Genomic DNA, 16,674 nt, shown 5'->3' with positions numbered 1-16,674 from the left:
CAAGAAAATGTATTTGGCATTTTTTTCTGAATGGTTAACAGCATTCTAAGTTAAAGACTGGCTAACACCTGCTGCCTCTGCCAGGTTTCCTCTCTCATAAATAATCATACCTCGCAACAAGAACAAAAAAAAACATAACCAGAAGGACACTGTGGAGCTGGAGTACGAGTCAGATTTGCAAGATCTTGCATGAGCTCTTTAATATTTCACAATGAAGAGATGAGAGTGTGTTTTGATTCATAAATAAAGAGGACTCAGCACATTTTAGATTGTGAGCGACAGCACAACAAAGACAAAAGAGCTAGAAAGAGAGAGGGAGTGTGTGTGTGTGTGTTAGTGTGTGTGTTAGTGTGTGTGTGTGTGTGTGGTGGTAAAAGAAGCATGAATGCAGGATGCAGCGGAGGTGCTGATGGTTACCATGACAATGAGCGATGTAGAAAGAGGACAGGGGAGGTGGGGCCGCCCCAATTCATCACTTGTGTGTGTGTGTGTGTGTGTGTGTGTGTGTGTGTGCATGACTTCACCTTTATGTGTCTACAGATGCCCTTGAAGCAGGCTGTTTCTCTCTCTTGGTCTCACACATGTTAACACAGACATAAGAAAGTAGAGCAGAGGATGGAGGAGCTTGTGTGTTTATAAGCTGTGATGGAGAGAGCAGGAGAGGATAGATGTCACAGCCTGTGTTTTGTTCTATAATATCCGAAAGCACCACATGGCTGCGTGAGGAAGCCTATTGATTGGGTGAAAATGTCCTTGTTGACAGAAATCTAGCTGTCTTTTGCAAATTAGCAACAATCAATGAGTGCAGATTGCATTGTGAGTGTGTGTGTGTGTGTAGGGGATAATCTTCCATATGAAGGTATTTTTCATGGTTGTCAATATGAGAGCAGGGTCATGTTATGTTAACTGGGCACCGAGACGAGCAGGCAGACGGTCCTCATGTGAACACTCACCCATGTGAAGGATGGTCACCATGGCTTCATAGCAATAGCATGCATGTATGCATCTGTGTGATGGGGGAAGCATGATGGCTTTCAAAGGGTTGGACTCATCGTTCAGCTGTAACTATGGTAACAGGACTCTCAGGACCACAGGGAGGAAAGGGAAAGATGGGGGGGGGGGGCAGAGTGGAGAGAGGAGCTGGTGTCTTTCTGATAAGCGATGATAGAAATCTTGGCCACACAGAGCCAAAATGGATGGTTTGTGTCATTAACACATCCTTCTTTAGCAACGTATTAAGCAAAAGTAAATGAAGACTGACTTAATGTTCAAGTAACATTGGAATAAAACCATGTAGATTTAGAATGACTAGAAACTAACTTATCGTTGGGAAGACGCATTTGGACAACAGTAATCAGTCCTGACGAGTTCGCAGGTCTTTTAACGATCCCATTTTAAGACATAAGTAGGTTACAGGAGTCAATTCTTTAGATCTAAAACAAGCCCTAAGCCTGGGCTGTTTTCTAAATCTAGAAAATCAGCTGTGTGTGTGAGTGTGTGTGTGAGAGAGAGAGTGTGTGTGTGTGTGTGTGTGTGTGTGTGAGATGTAATTTAATGCAAATTTGCAAGCCAGATAACATTTGTAAGCGCTCTGCTTGCTTTTCCAGCACCAAAAGTGTGACCTAATGTGAAGCTAACGATCCTCAGCCGGCTCTAAAGAAACACCATGTTTTATTTGCATCACCTTTAAATCCCTGCGGTCTTCCTCCTCCTCTGCTGCTGCTGCTTTGAGGTAAACTGAGGCAATGATTTCCCTTCTTTCCGCTAGTGTAAATACTGTATGCCGAGCATGAGTCAGATTCGACTGGCAAGGCAGCGGGAAAGACCTAGTGGTTTGAATTAGCAGAAAAGTAAATGCCGGTTTAGGTTCATTTTACACACCACGGCCTCTTCTCAACTTCCTTATCTAAGCTGACGGTTGAAGTTTGCTCCGGCTTTTTTTAGGCCTGCGCTTCCGGAACACTTCCCCATCTGTCTCTTTTGCTTTAGAGAGAGAATCTTGACAGGCACAAACAGCCTCCGACAGTGGCTCCAAATGAATTTCTTTGTTTTCTTAATTGTTAAATTAAACATGTCCCTCTATTTGAATAGGACACACGTATGCCAGCTGCCAGCTCACCAAATTGGAGGGTTTAGCCCTTACCCATTCAGCCCTCCCCCTCTTTAAAACCACTTAAATAGGCAGGAAAAAAATCTCTCTTGCGCGCGCCTGCACACACACACACACACACACACACACACACACACACACACACACACACACACACACACAATGAGAAGAGGATGGGGGAAAAGTCAGTGCAATCTTTTGTCTGTCACAGGGTGAGGCTGGATGGATGCCCCCCCTCCCCATTCATCCCCTCCCATCTGGTAACAATCACCTCTCAGGCTCTGTCAGTCTCTGGCTTGTGTGTATGTGTAAGCATGCATGGTGCTCACAAGCATGTACATGTTAGGACAAGCATGTGTATGTATTTATGTGTGTGTTTCTAATCCCCAAGTGCCACTAGAAAGCCCCATCCATCCCGGCCCTGTCTGTGAAATATGAAGGAGAAGGGAACACCCCCCCCACACACACACACACTTCCAAAATGGAAAAGTGGAATATAGTGGGTGCTTTCTTTCTGTCTTTCTTTCTTCTTACGGGTGATTATTCATTTTTATTTTTTTGCCCTGCAGACGTTCTGTTCTCGGTCCAATCACACATCCTCTATTTTACACATTAGCCCGGCCTTTCCTGCAGCTGCTGCTCTCTCATGGTGAAGTGGACGTGAACCCTGTGGAGTTGTCCAGGCTGCCCACGGCTCCATTCAGCGCACACCTATATTTCACACAGCGGGCTCCCCCAGCCTCTTTCCTCATGAATGCTGCGAGTTGTCTTGTACAGGAAGGATCCTTGAACTTAATTAATGTCCTCCTGCTGTATGGCCCCCGAAGACAGATAATTAAGGCTCAGAATTGAGGTCTGTCTTTATTGGTTTCACATTCAAAAGAGCGAGGACTTGATCTTTGGCTTTATATCCAATCAGTGGCCCATTTAGTGTGTCTGAAGCAGGTGTGAGATCTCTGTGGAGAAGGTTTCATTGAAAGCGAAAAGCTGTGAAGTCAAGGAAAATCTTTCGTCAACGCTGCAAGACACCACAGGGTTATCAGGCTGAATTAGCCCTCCCGAAAATCCCAATTCGAGGCTGATCTGAGTAGATTATCCGCCCAAATGATCCTGTCGTGTGAGGAGTTTATATACTTTGTCGTAATCTGAGTCTCCCTCTTCTCCATTCGTTTCCTGCAGGGTGAACAGAGGAGCGAGAAACGACCTGAAAGCTTCCTCTTCAGGTTTTCTATGCAAAACATTGACAAGTATTTACCTCCATGTTGATTTTTCAAAAATCTAATATCATATTCTGTGTCTCCCTGGAATTGCCAGGCTGAAATAGTTTAGGATGGACGCCAAGTGTGTGGTCCTGCTTCTTAACTGAATCATCTGGTGTGTGGCTTTTTACTATAAAAGAAAAAAAAAACCTTTCAAAACCGTAAAGTCTTTTTAAAATCAGTTAAGGTTTTGTGCTCCAGGCGTAAGATCAATAAATTAAGGAAAAGGGCACAGTGAATTTGTTAATGCGTTTAAACTTTATCCTTCAGTTAGATTTATATGACCTTCCCTTTGGATGAAAGCTTTCTATTTTCCTAACCGCCCATTTTCACATCATCTCTTTAGTTTCACTCATGACTCCAGCTCGTGTAATAAAGTGATTTCTTCTTCCCTCATCCATTTCTTCACAATGATTTAGAGGACTTAGAGGCACATTTTCACAAGGTTGGGTTTGATGAATAAAACTTCATCTGGTACAACTCTGCTGGGCTTCTTACATTGTGCGTGCGTGTGTGTGTGTGTGTGTGTGTGTGTGTGCGTGTGTGTGGGGGGGGGGGGCTTTGCTTTCTGGGCTCTTTGGATTCACGTCACTGAGGCATGACATACACCATCCGGATGAAAACTTGAATGAGATCCACTCAGTCGTCAAGGGAACCGAAAAAAAAAAATCTTTTCAGGGGGATTGTAGTGAGAGGACCCTGCAATCCTGTCCTAATCAAAGTGGAAAATCTACCTTTTCGGTTTCAAAATATTCAATCGGACACAAAAAAAAGAGGACAGAGAGATGAAAATTAGATTGACACGTGTGCAGGTGCTCATATTCAGTTATGTGCTCGATTTCATGGTCTCTCTTTGTCAGTGGCTTACTATACCACAGTGCTGGTGGTCTGCGTGGAGCCAGGGTGCTGAGTGTTCCATTAATCCAGCTATGTTGCACTTTGCCACTCCAACACACACACATGAACACGCCAACTGATCATCCAACGGAGATCTACAGCCAAGATAGTGAACTATGGCAATTATACACCTAATAAATCAGTCACTCACTCATTTTTGTATGTATGCGCTCTATATGCACCCTCGCCCGCTGACCTTTACTCACTCACACATACGCAGGAAGGCTCGCAAATATAGCGGCTTGCATAATCGCGTTCATTCAGGGGCCGTCTGGGCTCGAGAGCACGCGCACATGGAAGAAAAGTAAACACACGGACAGCTGGTTCATGAAGTGACTTAACAGTGATACCAAAAATGCCTCCTTCATCCGTCGGGGTCGTCCCCAGACAGAAATGGATGCTGTAGCGTTGTGGGCGGAGCAACACTGGAGGGCTGGGTATTGTGAACCTGGATCAAGGGCATGAACATGCCTGGTTTCTACATCAGTCTTTCAGAAACAGGTGAGGGGTGGAGTTGCTCCCGTGTCTCACACTAAGACAGAGGTTTGGCTCAGCTGGGTAAAAAAACAGGACGGCTGTGTCAGATATGCTGCTTTCTCAGGTGTGAGAGACAAAGTTCTACTTATACACTGACACCTGTGACAGAATTACTGCTGACAGCTCCGGCCTCAAATTGATATTCATGTTGGACAATCACGCTTTTATGCCAGTGTATATGTAAAAAAGAAATATGTATGTGGAGACATGCAAGCGTTTCCAGGCCAAGTCAAGCTAATCTAAGACACATTTAGAAGTAAATCTAGTATTTGCACGACATAATGAAGGATTGGATATTAAATGCTGATATCAGATAAATCCTGAGCGAGTACGGACCCTGCTTTCATCAGATGCTACAGTGTGGAACATCTCTGCATACACTAGTTTTGTATAGATAGGAGATGAGTGGTTGGGGAACCTCTGCACTTGGCTAAATGCCTTCATAAGAGTTTGCAGTCAGGTTGTGTTAGCCAGCAGACCACAGAGGCAGGACAGAAGTAATGTGAGATGCAGGCTTTTGCGGACTTATGGAAACAAAGAGACGCCCGTTTATAGAGCAGCTATAGAGATTTAATCTGCGCTATTAAGATGGCCAGTGGCCTCCCTCTTCTGCTGCTGCTGCTCTCTTCTGGGGGTTTTCAAAGAGAACTATAATTGTGATTTACAGTGGACAGTTTTTCTGATATTCCACACCGCCTGTGTCACTTCTTTTCCTTTTGCTTGTCCACTTCACCTGTTATACTGAAACCACAATACGCATGCATGAGTTCAGCACTAAACTATGCGGAGCTGAGTTTTTACATGCACGTGGGTCTGTGTAGCATTTCCTTGTAGTGTCTCCGAGGTCCAGAATCTCCTCTAACACGCCCTTCTCTGTATTTAACATCAGAGTCCCGTTTTGACCCACCTCACCCCAGTGTCCTGATTGATTATAGCTACTAAAATCCCCTTCTTCAACCCTCCCACCTGAGCATTAAAGCATGCTGCCTAGCTCCTCTGACTGAAGGAGCTGAATGTTGGCTGCATATCAGCTGCATATATGTGCAGTTGCATTGGGTATTATTGGTATTCCACTCGTCTGCAAATGACATCCGTTTTTCCACAATTTGAATTCATCATTTTCTCTGCAAGAGTGGGTATTTTTCAAGGCAAAAAAATATTGAAGTAAAAAAAAAAAAACATTCGTAAAAAGTAGTAGTTTGCACACTTGGAGTCAGTCCCATTCTGCCACACGAACACTTCCACATGTTCCATCACCTTGTGTATTAGAGGTCCTTTATTGAACGGTGGGAAAAAGTGAATTCTCAACAATGATCTCAGTGCTCTAGCACTGTATTCTCCATCTGGCATATAGTTTAATACCTACTGCCTCAACGTGAGTCAGCTTCAAGGAAAATAGACTAATTACTGAATCTGTGGCAACGGACGGCTGCAGAAATGGAGGAGGGAACAAAGATGAGGAGACAGAGGAGAGGACACAACTTCCTTTTAAATTTAAGGGCTTGCATCCGAAATGTAGTCTTTATTTGACTCCTCATGCCAATGTATTTGTCTGCCTGTCTCATCTCCTCAGTCCTCTCTCCCCTAAGGGATTGGATCTGCAGATGTATGTAAATATCCACATATGTGTGTCTGCTTTATCCATCCCTCTGATTGGGTTAAGGTCTGGGCCCGGGGCACAGACCGGGGTGGGAGCTGGGTTTGAGGTCTGCTACTCACGCGAGGTGGTGAGTTGGGACCTTAAGCCATCTGTCAGCCCTGTCTCTCTCACGTAATGTGCACACACACACACACACACACACACATATGAAGAAGGAAAGTGAGGGTGACTCAAACCTTGAGCCTAAACTCCTGTCACATAAGGTGGCTATTTACTGAGATTTCTTGTATTGAAACATTACACACTAATTTCTCTGCTGATTAGGTTTCACGGCCATAATGCCTATGTAAACTTATTTTCTAGTGGATGTTTTGCATTGGCGAAATTTTGGTCTTTCAAGCTTTAGATGTTGTCTTTCATCTGTTAAAATGAACATGAAACTGCTCTGATCAACATGTCAACAGGAGAAAAACAACAATAAAGTAAAAAAAAAAAAAAAAAAAACCTAGCCCCTGTTAACATCTGGCTTTGGTCTGAGACCGGAAAGGTTGTAGTTGCAGTAGACGTGCTTTATCGGCTCCCATCATCATTGAAGGAAACACAAAACCTGGGTGAACGTGATCCTTTGCCACCACCATGCATGCTAACTTGTGTGACTTTTTTTTTTAATCATCTCTGCTTCAAAATCAATATATGTGTGTCCAAGCAGCATTATAACATTTCTCAGTCTTTCAACAGACAACAGCCAAAGTTTTCCAGTGTGTTTTCGTTATGTGTAACGTAGCGAACCAGACAAAAAGTTGCCGTTCTGTCATTTCATTTTAGTGGTTTGACCTAGAGTTAAAAAAAAGTGCATGTCCCTGGGTGTGTGCAGCGGAAAGACGGTAAAAGAAATTAACAAAAGAATGAAATCAGTATTGAAGTCTCTTACGTGCAGTCCCTGCTGTTTCGCACATGCTCACTTCTGCAGTTACAGGAAAATTCTGGTTTACTTCAACTTCTATGTATCTTTTTTTGGTAGTTGTTCTGTTTGCTTTCATTTGACTCGGGTTTGTTTATAAGCGGTGTCATCTGTATGACCGCTTGTGTTTCATGCCTTGTCAGTTTCTTTACTTCAAAATCTCGGAAATCGCTTCGCTGAATAAAATGTTGTCATAACCAGTAAGAATGATAGCTCACGCTGCAAGAGAAAAAAACCCCAAGCTGTAATAAAATAGAATCTTACGGGATGTAGTGGATTTATAATCTCCTCAGCTCCCTACAAAGCAGAGATTAGTTCCCTTTGTCAAAAACATCACCTATCGAGTTACTGAAGTCATAAACTTGGACGTGCACGCCTCAGTCAGTCATGCCGAACTGTCATTCAACACCAACAGTAACCTAAGGTCACCTCTGCTTCCGCACAAACTGGTTGCCATAGAGGTGGTGTGTGTGCAGTAAGTGTGTTTAGCTTTGACTTCACTCTGTGTACATTCAAGTAAACCGTGTAGGGCCTGACCTTAGTGGAGTGTTTGTACGTGTGCAGGAGGGTGGAACACGAGTGGTTAGCGGTATTCTCTCACGTCAGCAGCTGTTGAATGAGAAGTTTGAGGTATGTAAATAAACAAATTATAGATAATCGCTTGGAGTGCGTGTGGCCAGATACCCTTTGGGTAGTTATGGTTGGATATTTACTCAAATTATTTTTGATGACATGGGAATATTTTTTTTATCAGAGTAACAAACTTTTGGCGATGTAGAGATGAATGAAAACTGGTTGAGGACCAAATTGCTCCTATATTTACAATCTCGCTCCCTCTGTCTCGCTACATACAAACACTGGTGTAGAGTGACTGATAGCAGAGTTTATACTGCTGTGTAACCATCCCTGCACACACACACACACACACACACACACAAACACACACCCTTGCACATCCAGGTTGTGTTTCACCCTGACATTTCAATATTTTATGCCTCTTGTAGCGCCAATGCTAAAACATTTACAGGCCTATTGATCATGTTCGGGTCCGAGGGGATAGCGAAGACCACCTCACACATCAAAGCAGCGACCTTTGATGTTGCTACGTTGCTGTAGCAATTTTTTTGTGTTATGGTTTTGTATTGGTTTAATCTTGGCAAGTTAAATTAAGGAAAATTCTGAGCTAAACTGCTCTCATTAGCTAGAACACTCAATTACTGGTGACAAATCAACCTTTTCATTTCCTCTCGGCTCTTTTGTTTGGCTGGAGCTTTTTTTTTTTGCTAATAAAGTCAAGCAGCCGTATTGTGCCCGGAGAGAGTCTTTACTTGGGTGTTATTTGTTCTAAAATTCTAAATCATCTAATAGACTTTGGCATCTACTGGAATGGAAAAAAATGTTCACATTCCTTCACTCATAAGCTCCATTCTGAGAGGGTGTTCTCTCATAGACGTTCTTGCATAGAGCCTGCATTTGTGTTTGTTACAAGAATAAAAAAATGAACAGTAATGATGACATAACTTTTTCATGTCAGACGTTTTCTATATCTACATCGTTTAGAAGTACCTCTAATTATCCCAGCATTTATCCTGACAATGGCCTCCAACAGTCTTCAGGACCCAGGAACTACAATTTGATCCAGATTGACTCCAAAAGTTGGTCACCTGTTCCTTTAAGGTTACCTACCTTTCCGCTACATTTCAACAAATCTGTCCATGCTACTCTTATCCACAGATGCCAGCAATCCCAATACCTCATTGGCAGAGGAAACAAGGGGACGACTCATCAGTCTATGTACAATAAGACCACAGGGTGAACCCGTGCATGCACCTACACACGTGGACCCTCCTCACGATGACACACATTGACTTAGTAGCCTCCTCACAGCCAACTGTTTGATTAAGGCTGTATGAGCAATCCAGATGTGTCCTCCTGTGCGTTAGCTCCCATAATGAGCCAATGAAAGACCCATTTGGTCTCAGCCTCTGTCTGCGAAGCTTTTCTTCTCTATTATTTCACAGAGCCTTTGGTCATGGCTGGTCGAGATTGGTTTTCGTACCTAATCCCTGACGCCTCGTGCAGTCTGGCTGTCCCTGTCAGACGCTCACTTATATGTATTTATGTATTCGCACTCATGCGTGCACACATTCTCACACACACACACTGTTTGTCATTCTCTGTGGGTAGCATGCAGGAATCCTATTTAATCATGCTTTGATTGACAAGCATCTCCTTTGTCCTTATTTGCCTGTTGAATAGAAATGGAAAAAATCTGTGTTATAGTTTTGCTACGTCTGCCTGCTGATGGGGAATGGAAGCACAGCTTACATGCCACTGCTGTGCGATTTAGAGACTTTTAAAAGTAAGAGTGAAACCGTGCTGTCACCAATCGTTTAATGTGTGTAACAGGAGGGATGAGAGGAGGAGGAGGAGGAGGAGGAGGGGCGTGTTATAAAGGAGAGATGGAGATTGCGTGCGTTTTTCCTGGGGCGATACTGTAAAAAGGTTTATTGAATCTACGGAGAAGAGGTGTGAAATGTGTGTCAGCAAAGTCTAGAGATTGTTGAGGCAGACCAGAACAACTGTCCTCATCTGAAGGTTTAAATAGGCAAACAAAGACAAGACTGTTTGCCTTTGTGACTTCGGAAACAAAAAGATGGTGTGAGAAAGTAAGATATTCATTATCAGGTTTCAATCGTGTGGTTTCACCAGAGAAATGATTAAAAAAACTAGAGAGCAGGAGGAGAGTACGTACTTCCTTTTCCTTTAAATGTCACCACTGCAGTGAAAAATTAATTATTGGCCTTGTACATTGTACTTGTATATTGTAAAGTCGTGACCTCACTGTTTCCATCGTGTTCATTGTGCAAATGCTCTTTCATTCATGTTTTCATTTCTTTAACAGTTTAATTAATCTAATAGCACCTACAGACTTTAAATGTGTTTATTTAACAGCAAGTTCAAGCCCTACGGGAAGCTTTTGTGAGGAACCACCTATCTTGGGTTTATGTTCAATAGGGGGGTGTGTGTGTGAGAGAGAGAGAGAGAGAGAGAGAGAGAGAGAGAGAGACGATATTTATGCTTTAGAGTCTACATGTGCTTTCTTGTCTGCATAGACATCCAGTTCCTGAGCATATCGGCTTGAGCAGAACTTCCGTTTTTTGGTTTTAACAATAGCAGCAGCTTCCTGGTGTATTGCATCATTTCCTGTCTTGGTTCTAATAGTGTCTCACACCACCATGTCCGGTTCAAGAGACTGGAAATCCACCAAGTAATCAAGGATAGGGTACAGGTTGAAGGACTGGGGAAAGGCGACTGAAGCAAAGCAGAGTGATTGCGTACATCAGTGAGAATTTGTTCTATGTCCACTGCAAATTAGGGAAGACGTAAAGTCAAGTTCCCATTGAATCGGGTCACAAGAACATAGTATCTGATCATGTTCATGGTGTTAGCTGTCCATAAAATTCAAATGTTACTCTAACTCCTCAACATTTTCCCATTTTCTCGCATCAAAATAGCATGAAGCGATGTCAAATTGCATTTAAATTTACTGATGTAGGTCATTTATTTCTGGAAAACTGCCACCAGGCACAAGGCAGCTGCTGTCTTTTCTTTTAAAAAAGACAAATTGCAGTTTACCACGGACACTGAGAGTATTATTAGAATTTCTGTCACTGCTGGAACTGGCAGTAAAGTTTATCTATCTATTATTCCTTCAGAGACTTTGAAGAAGTAGTAATGAAATAATTACATATTAAAATTACTAATTCACTGTCCCTTGCATATTGTGCGAACTCATCAACGCACGCACGAGTGTTGCTGCTCATCTGTGTCAAGCGTTGTTACTGTGTGTGTGTTTGTGTCTTTGTGTCTGTGTGTTTGTGACTGTGGGTGTGTGTGTTTGTGACTGTGTGTGTGTGTGTGTGTGTGTGTGTGTGTGTGTGTGTGCGCGCACTGAGGGGGATCACGGGACAAGAGCTTCCAGCGGGATTATCAGCCATCTTCATGTTTTGGTGGATCAAAAGGCCCCTGGCTGGGTGGTCTAATGTGTCCAGAGGAACACATGAATCCTCTCGTTCATCTCTTAACAAACTTCTGTCTGTCTCTCATTCTTTCTCTAATACACACATGCGTGCTTACACTCACTCACACACACACGCAGACACACACGAGAGCAGCCTATGTTTTATTTCAGAGCCCATGTAAGGTAATCATAGAGGAATACTCATTAATGACGAACCCACGCAGCTGTACATCACTGGGTTTTGACTAGGACGTGTCACCTGATATACCTGGCCTGGCGCCGTGTTTATAACAGCGGTGGAGTGTCATGTACTCTGCAGAGAGAAGCTGTGTGTGGTAGGACATGATGCAGAATAGGACAGACGCTCTTAACACGCTCCTTACACATTAATTTAGTCCTGCTCTTTATCCAGCAGTCACTCCCTCATGTGGAGCGTACTGGATATATGGGTAATGACAAGCACAAAGACTTAAACCTGAGCTGGATGTTCTAGCATTCTTCCTTCTGTCATCGATTCATCTTGCCTGGGGACACCCTCTAATGAAAACATTCTTGCTTCAGTCATATTTAATCATAAAGTCTGGAACTGTGTACACATAGCCTTCAGTTACTTCAGTATACGGTATATCGAGGCGTTTTGTTTGATCATGTTGGGTTCAGAGAGAGAGGGAGATCCAGTGATGGGCTTGATATCTAAATCCCACCCACAAGTGACAAGTGATGCAAATGAAATGCATAATATTCAACTGATTCTGGATCACTATAATAGTTGTGAAGTTTAAAAGTCTTCACATGACTCGAGATGAAAAAGATAGAAACGTTTCTATTATCCAGTTTGTTCTGGAGGATTCTATTTCTCTTAATGGACTCTGGACAAATATGATGTCATCTGCTTGCATGCACCAATCAGGATTTGCATGTTAAATGGGACGTTTGCTTGAGCCAGACATCTTGAAACTGCGCTCACGCTATGCTGGTAAAGCACAATAGCTGAGTTTATCAGTATTAAACTCTAAATAAATAACACATATGCACATGAATAACACACACACACACACGCACAGTTACTTTGATTGTTCTCTATTTAGTTATGCATCTCATGTAGAGGGAGAGTGTATCATCGTTGTATTAATGTCATGACCTTTTTTCTTGCGTGACAACAGTAAAGCAGAGTGACCCACTAAGAAACATTGTAGTTGATGATGAGTAAAAGCTAATTTTTCGCATCTGTTTGTGGCTCCACACCGTCTCTTTATCTTCTTGCCTGGGTTGTCGGAACTTGACACTGCCCAGTTTGATTTTCTGGCAAAACACTGCGTAAAGGAAACACAGTATCTACTGATGGAGCCAGTTCTTTAGTGGAAGGTGCATTGCAGCTGGTGTTCTGCTAAATATGAGCTCTCAGCGTGCATTACGTCATTGAAAAGATCAGAAGTAGATTTTGTGCAGAAATGTTTCACATAGGTGAATGCCTTTATGATTATGTATTTGTTTTTAGTATGAACCCCTGTGAGTGCAGGCCCCTGTGTGTATGTGTGTGTGTGTGTGTGTGTGTGTGTGTGCGTGCGTGTGTGTGTAGCTTCATGCCAGTATATTCCACAGTGAATGCTCAAGATTAGTGAGACCATCAAGTCAGTGTGAAGCAGCAGCAGTTTCTGATTTTACTGCCCCCTAGCCTTCTGTCATCGGCCACACCTAGTGCAGAACAAAGAGAACGGAGGCTGGCACTGAGCGGAGAGAACAAGGGAGGAGGAGAGTGGGAAGCAAAAGACAAAAGAAGAAAAAGGAAAGATGAAAAACACAGGGGGATAAAAAAGACCTGGCAGGGATAGGAGTGAGAAAGGAATGAAGGCTTAACGGGTTTTTCCCCGTTTTTTATATGGACAGTTTTTTTTTGGCAGTTCCATTGCCCGTTTAGGTCAGATGATGTCACATGCAGATTTACGTGTTGCATCCGTTTGCCTCATAAAGGTGAACCCGAGTCAGTTCGCGACCTTGTTAATGCCACAAAAGACTGAAGGATGAAACGAATGTCGCCATGCAAATGTAATAAAAGGCTCACATAACTGAAGACTATGTTCTTATTTAGTCTCTAACTACAGGCTGTTAACAGCTGTCACACCGAAGCTTCAGCAGAATTGTGATGTAAGCAGTGTATTGTGAGGAATAAGTGAATCGGATCTCTTTGGGACATCTGTTCATCCCTAAAGTTCCATTGTTTGTGTGTGTGGTGTCCGTTTGCTTAATGTGTGTTTTCTGTTTTTTTAGAACAGCGGGAGTTGGAGTCAATTTTGGTTTGTGGTCCACTGACAAACCGCATCGCCATCTACTTTCCACAGTTACAGAGCTGGTTGTAGTTCCAAAACACTTAAATGTTTATTAGGATGGAAGCAGAGTTTACAGAGTGTACAAAATAACAACATGCTCTTGCATGTGTTTTATGTAGAGACAGTGACACGGAAGTTCACGATATCCATAATCCAATTTTCGAGCAACTCTGGCTACTCGTCGGCAGTGCGTCACCCTCGCCGCTGGATGAATGCACAGCGGCGGAAACACAGCTTGTGCTAAAGTAACTGAAATGAAATTAAAATCAACCAGAAATATTTCAGGCTCTCTTCCTGGTCAAAACCAAAATGAGGGTGGACTGTAGCAAAAAAAAAAAAAAAAAAAAACAAGAAAATGAATGTGACACACCCTGTCTGTGAGGTAGCGGACAGTAAAACTGAAAGAAGAAATGCAAATAAAGAAACGCCCAAGCGGAGGCTTGCACCGCCAAAGGAATGATGGAGAAAAGGAATATATGAAGAAGTGGGAGTGAAGGATAAGGTAAAAGAAAAGATAAAAGGTAGGGGGACTGAGCAATTGCCAGGTTTCTCAGCAAAGAATATTGCACTCAAGAGGTCAAGCCAGCGGGGACAGAATGTCAATAATGCACATTCAGGAGGGGGCGGAGACTGAGGGCAAAAAGATGGGATGAAGGTGACAAGGAGGAGAAGAGGAAACAAATGGTGAAAAAGAGGGAAGCAGGGGTATATAAAGAAAGCAAAGCTTCAGGGAAATGTAAGTAAGTTCAGAGATGGGCCAACAGGGGGGGAACCTGGGGAACGTTTGGGTTGGCTCCTGCACACAAGGCGCCATTGTGCGTCTATACTGGCTCGCTAACTGGGTTTGACAGGCGTGTTTTGACTAGCCCTTTGGGGAGCAATGTGTTTGAGATAAAAATTTACAGGGGCATGTTTTTTCTACGAGGTCCAAACAGCTGCTGTCTTTTCCTTCACTGCCACCGCTCGCCATCCGTGCCTCACTCATACAGACGCAGGAGGGATATTTATCCTTTTGTGATGCGTGCTGGAGGGTTGCTAGCAAGTGGTCCGGTCCTCGTTGGTGTCCTGCTACTGAAACAAGCATGGCGCACTGGTACTTTCTGTTAAAATAGAGGCTCGTTTGCACACATAACCTCACGCATTCCACCTCAGCGTGTGTGTGTGTGTATGCGTGTATATGGCGGTGTAGTTAATCCACGGGGAGCAGACGGTGTGCAGAGTCAACACAGTCTCGTAATAAAAGAGAAAACCAATAAGACAGCAGGGACCCCCCCCCCCAACATGCGCATACCTCTTTTCATCCCTCTGTCTCTTCCTCTCTGCTTTATCCCACTTTTTCTTGCACTCGTATCAATTCACCCTCCATCGTCCCCCTTTATTGGTGCTGAGCTTAGCTAAATGTGACCCTGGTGACAGTGCTGGCTAAGGTAGGATACTGCTATCTGAGCTGGGGAGGGGGGTTACTGGAGAGAAAAACACCATCATGTGGATGCCTCTTGGGGGTCAAGTAAATACATTAAAGGGTAAGCAAACAGAGAGGAAGCGTGGGCAGAAGCTGTTTTTGGCAGCAAAGACACAAAGTGGGGGTTGGGAACAGAGAAGGATGAAGGGGGGGGATCAAATCTGTCACAGCAGGTGCATGTTGAAAGAAATGGAGAATGCTGTATGTTCAGTTACAGAAGAACGGCATTCTTATGTTCATAGGAAGGGCGTGAGGTGTGAATGAGCCCGGAAAACAAGATTAACACATTTAAAACTCTTAGATTAAAGTGAAACGCTGTTTACTGTATCCTCACATCTTTCAGCTCTGTTCTCCCACTTCTGGAACCCAAATCCACTCAAGTGTAGCTTTGATCTGAGTAATAATCTATGCCACCCCAGTCCACCACCGCCCCCCTTTCACCCTTCTCCCAGGCAGCTTTGGCGTGACCGGCCATGTGATAGATGAGACCCCATCCTTTCCCATTTGCTGTGTGGCTTAGTGCATCTTAGTCAGCGCCTCCGCCCTCCAACCCCCGGGCTTACTGTGTTGGAGGTCTGTTTGCCCCGTGACTCTGCGCTAATCTCCTTGCTAACTCCCTGCTAAACTTCTCAACCTCCCAACTTTTGATGCCAAAATAGACATCTGACAATGAAGAATAATATAGATAGAGTTCCCACTTTCTATCATACACATTTCAAATAAAACCATAGATGTTTTATCATTGTCTCTAATGGGGGAAGCAGCTATTCCATTTTCTCTCTTGATGAGATTCTCTGTTTCACATTTAGTCGTCTAGTTTGCCAGAGCAACATTGCAGGAATAAGCCAGCTATTATTTAAGATGGTCTTCTACATATGCTGCCCCTGGTCTCCCTCGCTCCCTGAAACCACAAACCCCACCTCTGGACTAGCAAGCTGGTAGCAGCCCACATGCTGAAACTGGCCTGTTTTGATGTGCAAAGATTTGAATCGTGCCTGCTTGGTTCTTTTGGTGAATATTTATCAGCATATGATGGAAAATCCTACAAGCGTCTGAAATTGATTTTCTAGAGAGGGGATGGCGAGCATCTACCTTGGGTAAGATGCTCATTCATCTGTGAGGGAGCCGCTGTTCCTTCCTACACGTCAGGAGTCAGTTGAGGTGGTTTGGGCATCTTGTCAGGATGTGTTCTGGTCCTCTCACTTAGGGAAGTGTTCCAGACAGCAGACCGAGGACCAGGTGGAGGGATTATACTCCCGTGCTGGCCTGGGAGCACCTTCGCGGGTCCTCCAGTCCTGGTTGATGTGGCCAGTGAAAGGGAAGTTTGGGGTTCCCTGCTGGAACTGTTACCTCCACGACCCGACTTTGGATAAGCTGTTGAAGATGGACCAACAGACTGTCGCTGCATGTCGGGCTTAGTAACAATTACAATTGGCTTACAGAGATATACACGAGCTAGAGCGTTTTACTTTTTTAAATTGCAGAATGACAATAATG

At 43.7% G+C, this 16,674-nt stretch overlaps 1 protein-coding gene and 1 long non-coding RNA gene across 3 annotated transcripts in view; one reads left to right on the top strand and one right to left on the bottom strand.

The window, feature by feature from the left end:
• dchs1b (dachsous cadherin-related 1b) overlaps positions 1-16,674 on the top strand; it is an 85,875-nt gene that overhangs the window by 30,834 nt on the left and 38,367 nt on the right. The window lies entirely within an intron of this gene.
• LOC147248672 (uncharacterized) overlaps positions 1-16,674 on the bottom strand; it is a 67,906-nt gene that overhangs the window by 35,397 nt on the left and 15,835 nt on the right. Inside the window, exon 3 of one of the 2 annotated variants that reach the window (XR_015119469.1) lies at positions 16,270-16,551. This is a non-coding gene — a long non-coding RNA (uncharacterized LOC147248672). Of the gene's footprint in view, positions 1-15,985; positions 16,552-16,674 lie in introns of those variants that run through there. The other variant, XR_015119468.1, reaches the window with a different exon arrangement.

Source organism: Aulostomus chinensis, chromosome 15, assembly GCF_037954235.1.
Source record: "Aulostomus chinensis isolate RoL2024-O1b breed Wild chromosome 15, RoL_Achi_v1.0, whole genome shotgun sequence".
In the NCBI taxonomy this organism is placed as follows: Eukaryota; Metazoa; Chordata; class Actinopteri; order Syngnathiformes; family Aulostomidae; genus Aulostomus; species Aulostomus chinensis.
Note: the sequence above shows the minus strand (reverse complement) of the source record. Positions and strands in the feature narration are given on the sequence as shown.